Raw genomic sequence first — 13,923 nt, forward strand, 5'->3', positions numbered from 1 at the left:
TACTCCCTTTCCTAGGGCGGGGCTGAGAGGAGAGTTTTGGGTCGGGGCCTGTACAGAACACGGGCACTGAACTTGGCTTTTCTTTACTCCGTGTTTCTGTCCACTCATTGCCCCTAAGTTATACTTAGGGGACGCTTGCAGCATTCCTGTTTCAGAATCCTTACAGCATTTTCCTATGAGAGTGGCTGTTCACTTGGAACTTAAATTCTGCTCTGCACTGTATATATAACTAGGTTTGAGCACTTATGATGGGGTGGGTGAGTGCATGCTCAGCTGCTAAGTCATAGTCAACTCTTTGTGACCCCAAGGACTGTAGCTACATCAGGCTCCTCTGTCCATGGGATTTTCCCGGCAAGAATACTGGACTTGGTTAACATTTCCTTCTCCAAGGGTGTGGAGAAAAGGGAACCCTCTTACACTGTTGGTGGGAATGCAAACTAGTATAGCCACTATGGAGAACAGTGTGGAGATTCCTTAGAAAACTGGAAATAGAACTGCCATATGACCCAGTAATCCCACTCCTGGGCATACACACCGAGGAAACCAGATCTGAAAGAGACACGTGCACCCCAATGTTCATCGCAGCACTGTTTATAATAGCCAGGTCATGGAAGCAACCTAGATGCCCATCAGCAAATGAATGGATAAGGAAGCTATGGTACATATACACAATGGAATATTACTCAGCCATTAAAAAGAATTCATTTGAATCAGTTCTAATGAGATGGATGAAACTGAAGCCCATTATACAGAGTGAAGTAAGCCAGAAAGATAAAGACCAATACAGTATACTAACACATATATATGGAATTTAGAAAGATGGTAATGATAACCCTATATGCAAGACAGAAAAAGAGACACAGATGTATAGAACAGACTTTTGGACTCTATGGGAGAAGGCGAGGGTGGGATGATCTGAGAGAACAGCATCAAAACATGTATGTTATCAAGTGTGAAACAGATCTCCAGTCCAGGTTGGATGCATGAGACAAGTGCTCGGGGCTGGTGCACTGGGATGACCTAGAGGGATGGGATGGGGAGGGAGGTGGGCGGGGGGGGGGGGGGTTCGGATGGGGAACACATGTAAATCCATGGCTGATTCATGTCAATGTATGGCAAAAACCACTACAATATTGTAAAGTAATTAGCTTCCAACTAATAAAAATAAATGGAAAAAAAAAACAAACATTTCCTTCTCCATATGATGAGGTAGATCCCATTATGATGCCCAATTTTAGGTAAGCAAACCAGGGCTTGGAAAAGTTGTCATGTGGCTCAGGTCAGAGGGCTAGTAAGAAGTAAAGCCTGACTTCATGACTCTTGCTCCCCTCACCATGTTATCCAGTGGAAAGTGTAAACTTCTAATGGGAGATTACAACCCAACTCCATTCTGTCTCATACCACCTACCCTTGACTTGCTGAAATAATACTAATAACCCTCCCAATGATGACTGACTTTCTTGAGGACCTACAATATACCAGCACTCATTTATTTCTCACATCCTTCTGGTAAGGTAGGTAGTAGTATTCTCCCATTTTACATCTTAAAACACTGAGGCACAAGGAGGTTAAGTAACTTGCAAGGTCCACCGCTGTTCAGTGGTGAAGCTGGAATCCAAAACTAGGCAGTTTGGGACTTCCCTGGTGGTACAGAGGTTAAGAATCTGCCTGCCAAAGCAGGTGCCACCAGTTCAATTCCTGGTCCAAGAAGATCCCACATGCCGTGGAGCAGCTAAGTCTATCTGCCACAGCTACTGAGCCCGAGTGCTGTGACTGCTGAAGCCCATGTGCCTAGAGTCTGTGCTCTGCAACAAGAGAAGCCACTGCAATGAGAAGCCCATGCACCACAATGAAAAGTAGCTCCCACTCCCCACAACTAGAGGAAGTCCATGCAAAGCAGTGAAGACCCAGCACAACCAAAATAAATAAATGAATAAGGAAAGAATTAAAAAAAAAGAAACAACTAGGCAGTTTGGCTTCAGAGCCTGTTTCTGACCATCATGTTTCCTGCTCTTTGTGAATGCGTGCTCAGTCATGTCTGACTCTCTGTGACCCTGCAGACTGTAGTCCACCAAACTCCTCTGTTTGGGATTTCCCAAACAAGAATACTGGAGTGAGTTGGCCTTTCCCCCTCCAGGGGATCTTCCTGATCCAAGGATCAAAACTGAGTCTCTTGCGTCTCCTGCTTGGCAGGTGAATTCTTTACCACTGGGTCACCTGGAAAGCCTTACTATTATTCATTAACAGAAGCAGAGGCAGAGAGAGTGAACTGTGTCCACCAGGACAAGGTTGGAAGCATCACTGTGGCTGTTAAAACAGCACACACCTTGGCTATGAACGGCCTTATTTGTAGAGACATCAAGAAAAGGCAAATGATCTCATAGGATACTTCAAGCTAATCCATTAGGCTTTGGGGCATTCTTCAGAACCTATGTGGTCATGTGTATTTTCCCCACAAGGTGAATTTTTAACTAATCTCTTTACCACAATTATTTTTATCACATATATTTCATTCCCCTACTTGTATATCTCCCCAGTTTCATTTTACTTTTACCTTTCCCTTAGGTTGGGGCTTCCCAGGTGGCACAATGGTAAAGAACCTGCCTGTCAATGCAGGAAATGCAAGAGACATGGGTTCGATCCCTGGGTTGGGAAGATCCCCTGGAGCAGGAAATGGCAACCCATTTCAGTATTCTTGCCTGGAAATCCTATGGACAGCGGAGCGTGACAGATTACAGTCCATGGGGTCACAAAGAGTTGGACATAACTGAGCGACTGAGTGCACACATCCCTTAGGTTAAAAGATAAATGAACTGGTTTCACACCAGAAATAGTCCTTTGCTGGATCCCAAATAAGTTGAAGCTAGACAAGAATGCTAAGACCCCCAGTGCTTGTTTAGCAACCTTTAGAAGGAGAAAATCACTATGGCAAGAACAGGCCTACTGCTCAGGGAAGATGGTAAATGTTAACAGATGCCAGGAGGAGACAAAGCCAGTCAATAGCTGCCATTCTTCTTCTTCAAGGAAAATGAAACATGTTCACATTGAAAAGAGTAGGGCAAATGTAAAGTGTGTCATAAATTTTACAATGCACTCTCTATAAAGGAATTAAATTACAAATTATGATGGTATGATTTCCTCCAAGGCCACATATATCTAATCCAATACTGTAATTAACATTGAGTTTTAAATGTCGCTAGTCTCAGAAGAGTGAATCCACAAGTCTTGGGTGGAAGTATTTCAGAGAGGATGTCGTTATCAAATACTCCCTTGCTGTCAATGGAGTCAGATGTGGAATTTCTAAAACAGGAAGGCTTCACTCGAGGTCTTAGGGCTCATTTGGTTGCAAGGAACACAGCCTCACTCTGGCTACTTCACGTAAAAGATTTATTATACAGAAGCTCCTCACGGAATTCAAGACAGGAAGGACAGTCGAGCCCTGTCGGGAGTTAGACTTGGAAACTGAAAAGGCTTTGGGGCTATGCAGCTGTTCTGGGGCTGCATGTTCTCTTGCCCGCAGTTTTCTGTTTCCCCTGCCTCGTCCAGCCTCTCCCTGCAGACTGGCTCTCTGTGTGAACTCCACACACACATGGCTGTTAAAAGCTGTCACAGCCTCTCATCCACAGGACCTTGAAGCCCTAGTCACCACCAGCACATGACCTCCCAGCCTGTGTCTCTCAGTTCAAATTCTCAAGAGAAAAATAATCAGACTGGTCTGGTTCATGGATCACCGAATCAAGGAGGGTTGGATTTATCTGGTATAAACATAGGAAAGATAGGCTCAGAGCTCTAGTCGGCCAAGGGTTAGAGGGGTTCTTCACGAAGAGAACCGGGAAGAAATCTCAAAATGTGTCCCTAATCACTATGATCTGGACCTAAGGTTTCAGTGTCCTGGAATCCTCTCAGTATCTTAAACAACTACCAAGGACAAGTTCAAATATTGGGACAGGCTTTGGGGGGAAAATAAGCAATTAAAATGGAAAAAATAGTATATAAATACATGTAAATTATTCCCCATCCAATGAGATTTAAGCTCATGAATTACTGTCCATCAATGAAATGAATGAGATGGTTGGATGGTATCACCGACTTGATGGACATGAGTTTGAGCAAGCTTTGGGAGTTGGTGATGGACAGGAAAGCCTGGCGTACTGCAGTCCATGCGGTTGTAAGGAGTCAGACATGACTGAGCAACTGAACAGAACTGATCTGAACTGAATGAAGTGAAATTCTAAAACTGAAATAAAAACTTTTAGTGACACATTTGATCATTAACTGAAGATTTTTAGGACAAATACCAATGGAGTTGTGTACCTAAGATCAACATAATGTGATACATTAGGCAGACAATATCCAATATCCAGGTATATGTAATAAATATTGATCAATACATGATTTTAAAGCAAAATGCTTTATTGTGCTATAACTTGACTGAAACAATATGAACATTTCAGAAGTGTCATCAGAGAGTAACATTTTTCATTTTTTCTCTGATACCTTCACCTAACCACATTGGAGTTCACTTCTAAAACCAGAGCAGGCCCTGGATCAAGAAGTTCCTAGAGAGACAGCTTCTGTTGCCACCATCATCCCCAACAGGATCAAAGCCAGAGCCAAATACAAGCCCCACCCATATTTGGGGGCCAGACAGAGGGGACTTCATGGAATGTAACCAACTGGCTTGACTTCAAATTCCTAGGGCCATTGTTTCAGGATTAGAATCTATCTCTGGCAGTGGAATAGTTTAATACCAAAGTATTCTCATTTTTGAATATTGAATTTTTTTAAACACTCTATTTTAAACTAAACATTTAAAATATTAATTTAATATGCAACACTAAATATTAAAATGTTTATATTCATTGTTTAAAAAAACAGTGGTAAATCCTATTCAAGCAAAGAAATCATTTGATTATACAGTTGTCAATATTCTTTAGAAGATTTTGAAACTTGGCTTTTTTATTTTAGTTTGCAGGTATAATTAAAATAAAATCCTTTTTTGTCCATTACTTTGATTTTGTATTCTGTTTGAAGCATGTGTGATTTTTTTTATATCAAGTTTCCATGTCACTTTGTCACTGTATTGTTATTTTGTTTGCATTCCTTTTACATTAAACTTTTGTGTATTGAGTGGTTGTCATTTTCAGCCAAAATTAAAAAACAAAAGTTTCATAGTGTTCTAACACTTGAGGCTATCTTAACTCCAACTTCAGTTTTAAATGAAAGACAAACAACATTTTTCCAGAGGGGAAAGAAAATATATCTGTAATTGATTGGCCATTGGCACCTGGCATATACTATTTATTCCTTGGCCTTTATTTGCAGAGAGGGAAATGAAGTTGGACAACTAAGTAGAATTTTTCAGTTTCTTTTCTAGAAAAAAAAATAACAGCACTGGTAAGTCAGTACTATTCCTGGTTCTCAGATGAAGAACTTGAGACTTTGAGAGGTTAAGTAACTCACCTAGGGTCACATAGCTAGTAAGTGACAGAGTCTGGTTGCTAATTCAAGTGTGTCTGATTCTGAAATCCATGCTCTGTAGCACCTTGTGGCCTCATGACCCCACAATTGTAGATCTGCAGGTATTCCTAGGTCAGAGAACATGTATGTTTGAATTAGTTACAGCCCGCTTCAGTGTAAAAGCTCTATGTTAAGTGTTATGTGTATGTAGAAGCAGGCTGGGGCCGTAGGAAGGTGATTATTTCAGTCCATCATTACAAAACTGCACACACTGTAACCTTTTGACAATGCACTTTCTCTTGTAAAAGAGGAGAAAACAGCTGATAATATAATGGCAAGAGAGCCCTGTGCAGTAAACTCTCATTAGGTTTGAATTATTATAGCTAGAGGTAGACCCACAGACGTTGTACTGTAATTACGTGAAAGGAGCACCATGAAGGCTATTTCTCTTCCCCACCTCCACTCTCAATTCATTCTCAGAACACACCCCAACACCTGGTTCCCAGGACTCAGACTGCACAGTGATCACGTCATTGCCAACCCAGGACTCACAATTACAGCGGCAGAGGCCTCCTACCTTCCCTCACCACTGTTCCTAGCCCCCCACCCTGGTCCTCTGGCCCCACTTCTCCAGACACATTTTCATAAGCCTCATAGGCTACCTGGCAACCTGGAAAATACCGCAGGATCATCTGGGAGCTGCATCGGGGACCCGGCGGCACCTCTCACATCCGTCTCCTTACCCCCACCCAGCGGGGCCCGGGCTCCCTTGGACCCGATGTCCCAGACCTCTGCCTCTGGTTTGCACATCCTAGGCTATTCTACTCTCAGTGTTCCAAGATTAATGGTTATTACAGTTTGTAAAAGGAACATTCTTTTTTATTGGGGGATTCTGAAGATCTTCTTACTAGGAAAAGATCTCAAAGCCTACTTGAACTCTACTTGACTGGGTAAAGACCGAGAACTCAGAAGACGTCACAGCATCTTCTGTAAGTTTAAAGAGTCATGGATGGGACTAGTTAAAATCAGGACATTCCTTTGGCCTCTAAACCAAGATGTAACATCTAAGTGGCCACTGAAGTGGTGTATCAGACCCAAGAGGCTGCTGCCAGGAAATGCCTTATCCAAGCACCACCTGCAAAGGAGTCTGAGCTGGGGACTCAGGTTTCCTCCTGATCGCCCCTCAGAACCTCCTTTAGGTTCTCTGTTACAGGCTTCCTTTTAAGAGAAAGAGCCATGCATGTCTGCTTTTGTTAGATGATAAAAAGTAGCTGTAACTGCGACAAAGACGTGATGTAGAGGCTGCAAGTGGAAACACTTTAAATAATTATTTTCCTTCAGTGGTGAGAAAAAGAAATATTTTAAAGTAATAATCTAAAATTTTATATTTGTGATTTTAAATAGTGAGGATAACTAACTTAATATAAATAAATAATAGATTTATGGTTATTTCATCTATATCCCTACAAGTTTAAATGCACCAAAGTGAAAGTGAAGGTCGCTTGGTTGTGTCGACTTTTTCCAACCCCATGGACTGGAGCCTGCCAGGCTCTTCAGTCCATGGTTACTGGAGTGGGTAGCTGTTCCCTTCTCCAAGGGATCTTCCCAACCCAGGGATCAAACCCAGGTCTCCCACATTGAAGGAGGATTCTTTACCATCTGAGCCATCAGGGAAGCCCAAGAATACTGGAGTGGGGAGCCTATCCCTTCTCCAGCGATTCTTCCTGACCCAGGAATTGAACTGGTGTCTCCGGCATTGCAGATGAATTCTTTACCAGCTGAGCTACCAGGGAAGCCCTTATATGCACAAGTGGGACAAAAAAAAAATTGGGAAAAGGAATATCTCATGGAAAAATGTGGATCCCATCATTTGTTATTAAATGATTGCTTTTTGAATCTCTCCATCCGTTCAAATGTTTGCTTCTATCTCTCAGTAAATCTTAGGTAGGGAATAATACGATGACAAATAATAATTATTATGACAGCTATACGTAAGTGAGTTGGAGAATGAAGATCTGGAAAGGCACATACTGTAGTTATAAAAGAGTATAGGGAACTGAAAAAGCAGTGAGGGTTTTAAGAACTTTAACCATGAAACCCTCAACAAGTCTTGACGATGGACCAGGCATAGAGTATGGCATTATAAATAATGAAGTGAATGTGATCCTGAATTTGAGGCCTGTTCTTTGGGTAGGATCACAGTAGTGGCAATGTTAAGACTGGCCTGGATCTAATTGTCCTGATCCTGATTCTTCACCCTGAATCCATCTCATTAAAGACTGCAGATGAGGACAGGACGTCAGCTTTCAGGATGCAGTAGTTTGTCATTTTCTCCAGGTGGCAAAACCAACTTCTGCTCAATTCCTACACCTTCACTTCAGGGAGAGAAGAAGCCTGAGATGTGAGAGCTCTGAGGAGAAATGGGAAGAAAATAAGGGATTCCCTGGCAAGCCTTGTCCCCAGGAATCTTGCACAAGCACATGCCAAAGGAGGTTATAACCCCTCTCATAGGCTGACAGTTGTTAAATTTGACATTAAGGTCAATTAGATTGTACAAAGATAAAGGTCCTTTCTTGCAGAAACTCCACGGAGCCCTTGAGCTCAAGTTGCTTTATGCTTCAGCCCTTCTTCCTCATCCTGGTCTATCTGGTATATATAGACCAGATATATCTACTTGGTATAAGTATCTCCTGACTTAGTCCAAGCTATTGGGAACAATTCATTCTCACTCTGTTACTTAGGAAAAAACTGTGGGTAGGAAGTAAATCCCAGTAGACACAGTAAACGACTCCCCTCCAAACTCATGCTAGTGAGACTCATACTTACACTAACATTCTTTGGGAGACACACAAACACTCACAGATAGTTTGGAAAGAAGGAGAATTTGATGTTAAAATTCAAAATTAGCTAACTGTTCAAATATTCCAAGGGATGGCTTATATGTATATTGGTGAAAGAATGCCTAGATATAAATTGTGAGCTAATGAGTTATGGTACTATTTAAAACATTATGGCTCTCCAGTTTTCTCCAAATTAATACAGCAGATATTCAGAAATGCAATTTTAAAAAGATCAGATGAGTTGCACTGTAGTTTTGAAAATAGTGTCCATACATGGTAAAATAAGTAATTAAAGAAGCAGAATACAATACACAATTAAAATAAGACACTGGTCTCCTTTCCTGCCCCTTTAGTCCTACTCCCCAGAACTAACTGTATCAGTCATGAATGCTTTCTCAGAAAGCAACAGGAACCCCTCACAATGGTGGCTGTTATTGATTTACATGAAATTCAGTGGTAGATGGTATCAGGTTTGGTTCTGTAGTTTGCAACATAATCAAGAAGCCACGCTTGATTCACAGTGTACCAGAAATGTCTCATCCTGTAGTCAGAAGGAGGCTAGTACAGCTCTAGGCACTGCATTATCAACTGGAAGATTGCTATGCAGGAAGGAGTGGGCTAGAAGCAAAAAGAGCTTTCTTCTCATGCACAGCCTCATTTTCTGAGGAGGGAAATCCTCCCAGAAACCTTAGCAGACTTCCTCTCATCTCTCATTCCCAAACAAGAACTGGCCCCTATCCTGAGACCCACCATATGGGCAAAAGAGAATGAGACCCATGACTGATTTAGGTCCATTGTAACTCCTCCCCTGGGTTGGCACGTGGCTGCCTCAACAAAATCAGTGTTCTGTTGGCAAGACAGAAAGGCAATGAATTGGGCAGGCCATCAGTGATGACCACAATAAAAATGATCAACTGGGTTTTAACATCTGCCCAGAAATTTGGTATATTATGTATTTAAGCTTCCCTGGTAGCTCAGTCGGTAAAGAGTCTGCCTGCAGTGCAGGAGACCTGGGTTTGATCCCTGGGTCGGGAAGATCCCCTGGAGAAGGAAATGGCAAACCACTTCAGTATCCTTGCCTAGAAAACCCCATGGATAGAGAAGCCTGGTGGGCTGCAGTCCATGGGATCGCAAAGAGTCGGGCACGACTGAGTAACACACTGTAAATACTATGTAATGTATCATTATATGGGTATGCCATATACATGGTCACATACATGTTTATGCATATACACAAGAATATCCACACATGATACTTGCCTAAGTATCCTACATTCTTAGATAAATGAAGTGCTCTATGCATCGTGCTTTGCATACAACTAGTACATGGTTGGCTTTCCTGGTGGCTCTGCCACCAATGCAGATGGGTTTGATCCTTGGGGTGGGAAGATCTCCTGGAGAAGGAAATGGCAACCCACTCCAGTACTCTTGCCTGGAGAATCCCATGGACAGGGGAGCCTGGTGGGTTACAGTCCATAGGGTTGCAAAGAGTCAGACATGATTGAAGCAACTCAGCATGCATACATACACTTTTAAAAAAGAATGTGAATCATTTTCTACCAAACGCTAAATTTTATTTTACTAGTACTTTAAACATTTATGCCAGCGCCTTTATTTTGGGCTGTTGAGTATTCTTGAGGATATTAGCTACATAGCTCCTTTTAAGAGAGATAAGAATTACTGTGGTCAGCAGTAAATTCCGTTTAAACATAGTGAAATAATTTTGTGAATAACAGCTAGGTGACTGAATGTTTACTTTCTGATGACTATCTAGCCACAAATATTTTCTAATCATGTTAATATGCAGGCAGAAGTAAGAAGTTAGATATTCAACATTTTTTGGTGTATTTGCATAAAATATTGTGTTAGCAAATGAATTTTACATTATTGACAGGCTTTTTTGCCTTTTCATACTGTTCATGCTGATGCTGAAACTTCAATACTTTGGCTACCTGATGCAGAGAACTGACTCATTGGAAAAGACCCTGATGCTGGGAAAGATTGAAGGCAGGAGGAGAAGGGGACAACAGAGGATGAGATGGTTGGATGGCATCGCCGACTCTATGGACATGAGTTTGAGTAAGCTCCGGGAACTGGTGATGGACAGGGAAGCCTGGTGTGCTGCAATCCATGGGTCGCAAAGAGTTGGACATGACTGAACAACTGAACTGAACTGAGCTTGCAGGCTTTTTGCAAGAAAAAATAACTTCTCTACTATTTGCCTAATTTATGCTGCACAGAGAACATGAGAGTTGTCTGAGAAATTCTTATTGGAAAAAAAAGATATTATAGATAATTTGTCTGTGTGCTAAGTCACTTCGGTCGTGTCTGACTCTTTGAGTAGCCCTCCAGGCTCCTCTGTCCATGAGATTCTCCAGGCAAGAATACTGGAGTGGGCTGCCGTTCCCTTCTCCAGGGGATCTTCTCAACCCAGGGCTCGAACTCATGTCTCCTAGGTCTCCTGTGTTGGTAGGTGGGTTCTTTACCACTAGTGCTACCATAGATACTTTAAGTAAAAGCAAAACATTTTCTTCAAGTATTTGACATAATTGGATGCAAATCTGTGGGAGAAAAGGAGCAGAGGAGGGCAGTCTCCTTAGTTATCTCTGAAACAGTGTCCTGACCGAGTCTCAGGTAGATGAGTACTGTAATGAGTCTGGCTTCAAGTTGTCTTTCCGTTGACCTCTTATAGTCCTTAAGACCAAGAGGTAAAATGGCTTGTATTTAAGGTAAAAACTCTATCTTTCAATCCAAAATATATAAATAGCTCATGCAACTCAATATATATATAAAAAAAAAACTCAATCAAAAAATAGGCAGAAGACCTAAGTAGCTATATTTTCCAAAGAAGACTTACAGATAGCTAACAGGCACATGAAAAGATGCTCAACACCACTAATTATTAGAGAAATGAACATCAAAACTACAATGAGGTACCACCTCATACCAATCAGAGTGGGCTACCAACAAAAAACACCCAAAAAACCAAAAACCACAAATAACAAATGCTGAAGAGGATATGGAGGAAAAGGAACTATTGTACTCTGTTGGTGGGTAGGCATATAAATTGGTGTATCCACCATGGAAAAACAGTATCGAGTTCCCTCAAAAAACTAAAAATCAAACCCACAACTAAAATATGACCCACAATTCCACTTCTGAGTATGTATGCAGAAAAAAATGAAAACACTAATTCAAAAAGACACATGTACCCCCGTGTTCACAGGAGCACTGTTTACAATAGCCAAGCTATGGAAGTGAACCAGTTGCCCACCAACAGATGAACTGATAAGATGTGGTACATACATATATACAGTGGAATATGGCTCAGTCATTAAAAAGAATGAAACTCTGCCATTTGCAGCAACATAGATGGACTCTGATATTATGCTTAGCGAATAAGTTAGAAGAAGACAAATACTGTATGATATCACTAATATGTAGAATCAAAAAAATAATACAAATGAATGTATATGGAATGTGCATGGACTCACAGACATGGAAAACAAACAAGTGGTTACCACTGGGGAGAGGAGTAATTTAGGGGTATAGAATTAAGAGATACAAACTACTATGTATAAAATAGATAAGCAATAAGGCTGTACTGACTAGAACAAGGAATTATAGCTATTGTAATAACTTTTAATGGAGTATAATCACTAAAAACACTAAATCACTAAACTGTACACCTAAAATTAATATAATATAGTAAATCAACTATAATCAAAAAAAAATCTTTAGCCATGTTGGCATTTTAACACACCACACACACAGAAAAACTATATCTTTTAGTCTCCCTTTCTCCTTGTTTCCGTCATTTGTCCTAAAATAGATTGCTAAGTATGAAAATATGATTATACATAAGTTATTTAATGTCTAAGACTTCATGTTTTTCTACTTACAAAGCAAGTGGGTTGAATTAAATAACGGCTAAAATCTCCTCCAGGTCTAAAATTCCAAGTTAAAATCAGTGATTCGAGAAGTTATTGGTCATCAGAATCAACTGGAGCCCTTATAAAAAAACAGGTTCCTGGATCAACCTTCGGACATTCTGATTTATTTATTCATCAAATGATTATGGCAGGCCATAATGTATGTAATGCATTACATTCTGGAAACACAGTGATGAATGTAACAGATATAGTCCCACCTTGCTCCAGTCTCTACAGGAGAAATGAGACCGAGGCCAGTAATCTGTGTTTTTAAAAATGCTCTCCAGGCAATTCTGACAACTGGACAGTTTAGAAGAGCAATGTTTCAGACCAAATGCAAACAGGAGACATTTCTGGGGGACTGTTCTAATTTTATTTGGGATGAACTCAGATTTACACTCTAGAAAGACTTCTATATGAAAAAATCTTTAGCTTCTCCAAAGTGTGTGTATCTTAGATTGAAACATAAATGTTGTAGTTACAGAATGCTAGTATGGGTGAGATTTTAGCAAATTAACATTGCTAATTCATACACTAACTACAGACACCTGCACAAGTTAAACAAATAATATTTGATTTGAAATATTGAGAATTAAAGCTCAGATGCTTATGCAAATAAATGAATTATTCATTTTGAATTCTATTACTGACTTTGATTTGACCTTTGAAGAACTTTAAAGCCTTACCTACTTGAATGTCCAACAGTTTGAAATTTGTTTGTTTGACTTAATGACCAATGAATGTTGAGATTTACAAGTAGACAATTTATGCTTGCTCTAATCGTATGACTCTATAATGCCAGACTTAGAATTTACCAAAAATGAAATTAATGAAAGAATCCCTGTTTCTGTGCCACTAAATTATAAAACAATTTGACCTAATTCCCGGAAGTTAGGTAATTCTAGGAGGCCATAAGGATAAATGTTAAAAAGGAGCAATGAATAGCCAACCTTCAATTGTTTCATTTTTAAGTTAGTCAGACTCTTTATCACAAGTTTTCTTCCCCCATCAACATCTGCATTCCAATATGGCCATTAAAAAAGAAAAAGACACCATTTAAAGCAGTCCATGTCTACTCATTGTAGTTTTTTTGTATCAATCAGGATTCCAGCAGGTGGTTCAAAGGAAGAGGTTTTCCTGCAGGGATCACAAGCAGGTGAGGGCTGGGGGAAGGGAATAAGGAAGGGATGTGAGAAGACAGTTCAGTTCAGTCGCTCAGTCGTGTCCGACTCTTTGCTACCCCATGGACTGCAGCACACCAGGCTTCCTTGTTCATCACCAACTCCCAGAGCTTACTCAAACTCATGTCCATAGAGTCAGTGATGCCATCCAACCATCTCATTGTCTGTCATCCCCTTCTCCTCCTGCCTTCAATCTTTCCTAGCATCAGGGTCTTTTCCAAGGAGTCAGTTCTTTGCATCAGGTAGCCGAAGTATTGGAGTTTCAGCTTCAGCATCAGCTCTTCCAATGAATATTCAGGACTGATTTCCTTTAGGATGGACTGGTTGGATCTCCTTGCAGTCCAAGGGACTCTCAAGAGTCTCCTCCAACACCACAGTTCAAAAGCATCAATTCTTCAGTGCTTAGCTTTCTTTATAGTCCAACTTTCACATCCAAGGAGATGGTTAGTGTGGAGGAAATAAGGAAAACCCCCAGACTCTTTAAGAAGATGGTTTATAGTGGGTGTTTAC

The 13,923-nt window shown here is 40.7% G+C and overlaps 1 non-coding gene across 1 annotated transcript; it reads right to left on the minus strand.

The window, feature by feature from the left end:
* Positions 1-5,920: 5,920 nt before the first annotated feature.
* Positions 5,921-6,003, minus strand: LOC122673651. Its single transcript, XR_006334773.1, has one exon.
* Positions 6,004-13,923: the final 7,920 nt, after the last annotated feature.

The sequence above is a fragment of the Cervus elaphus genome, chromosome 17 (genome assembly GCF_910594005.1).
Source record: "Cervus elaphus chromosome 17, mCerEla1.1, whole genome shotgun sequence".
Lineage (NCBI taxonomy): Eukaryota > Metazoa > Chordata > Mammalia > Artiodactyla > Cervidae > Cervus > Cervus elaphus.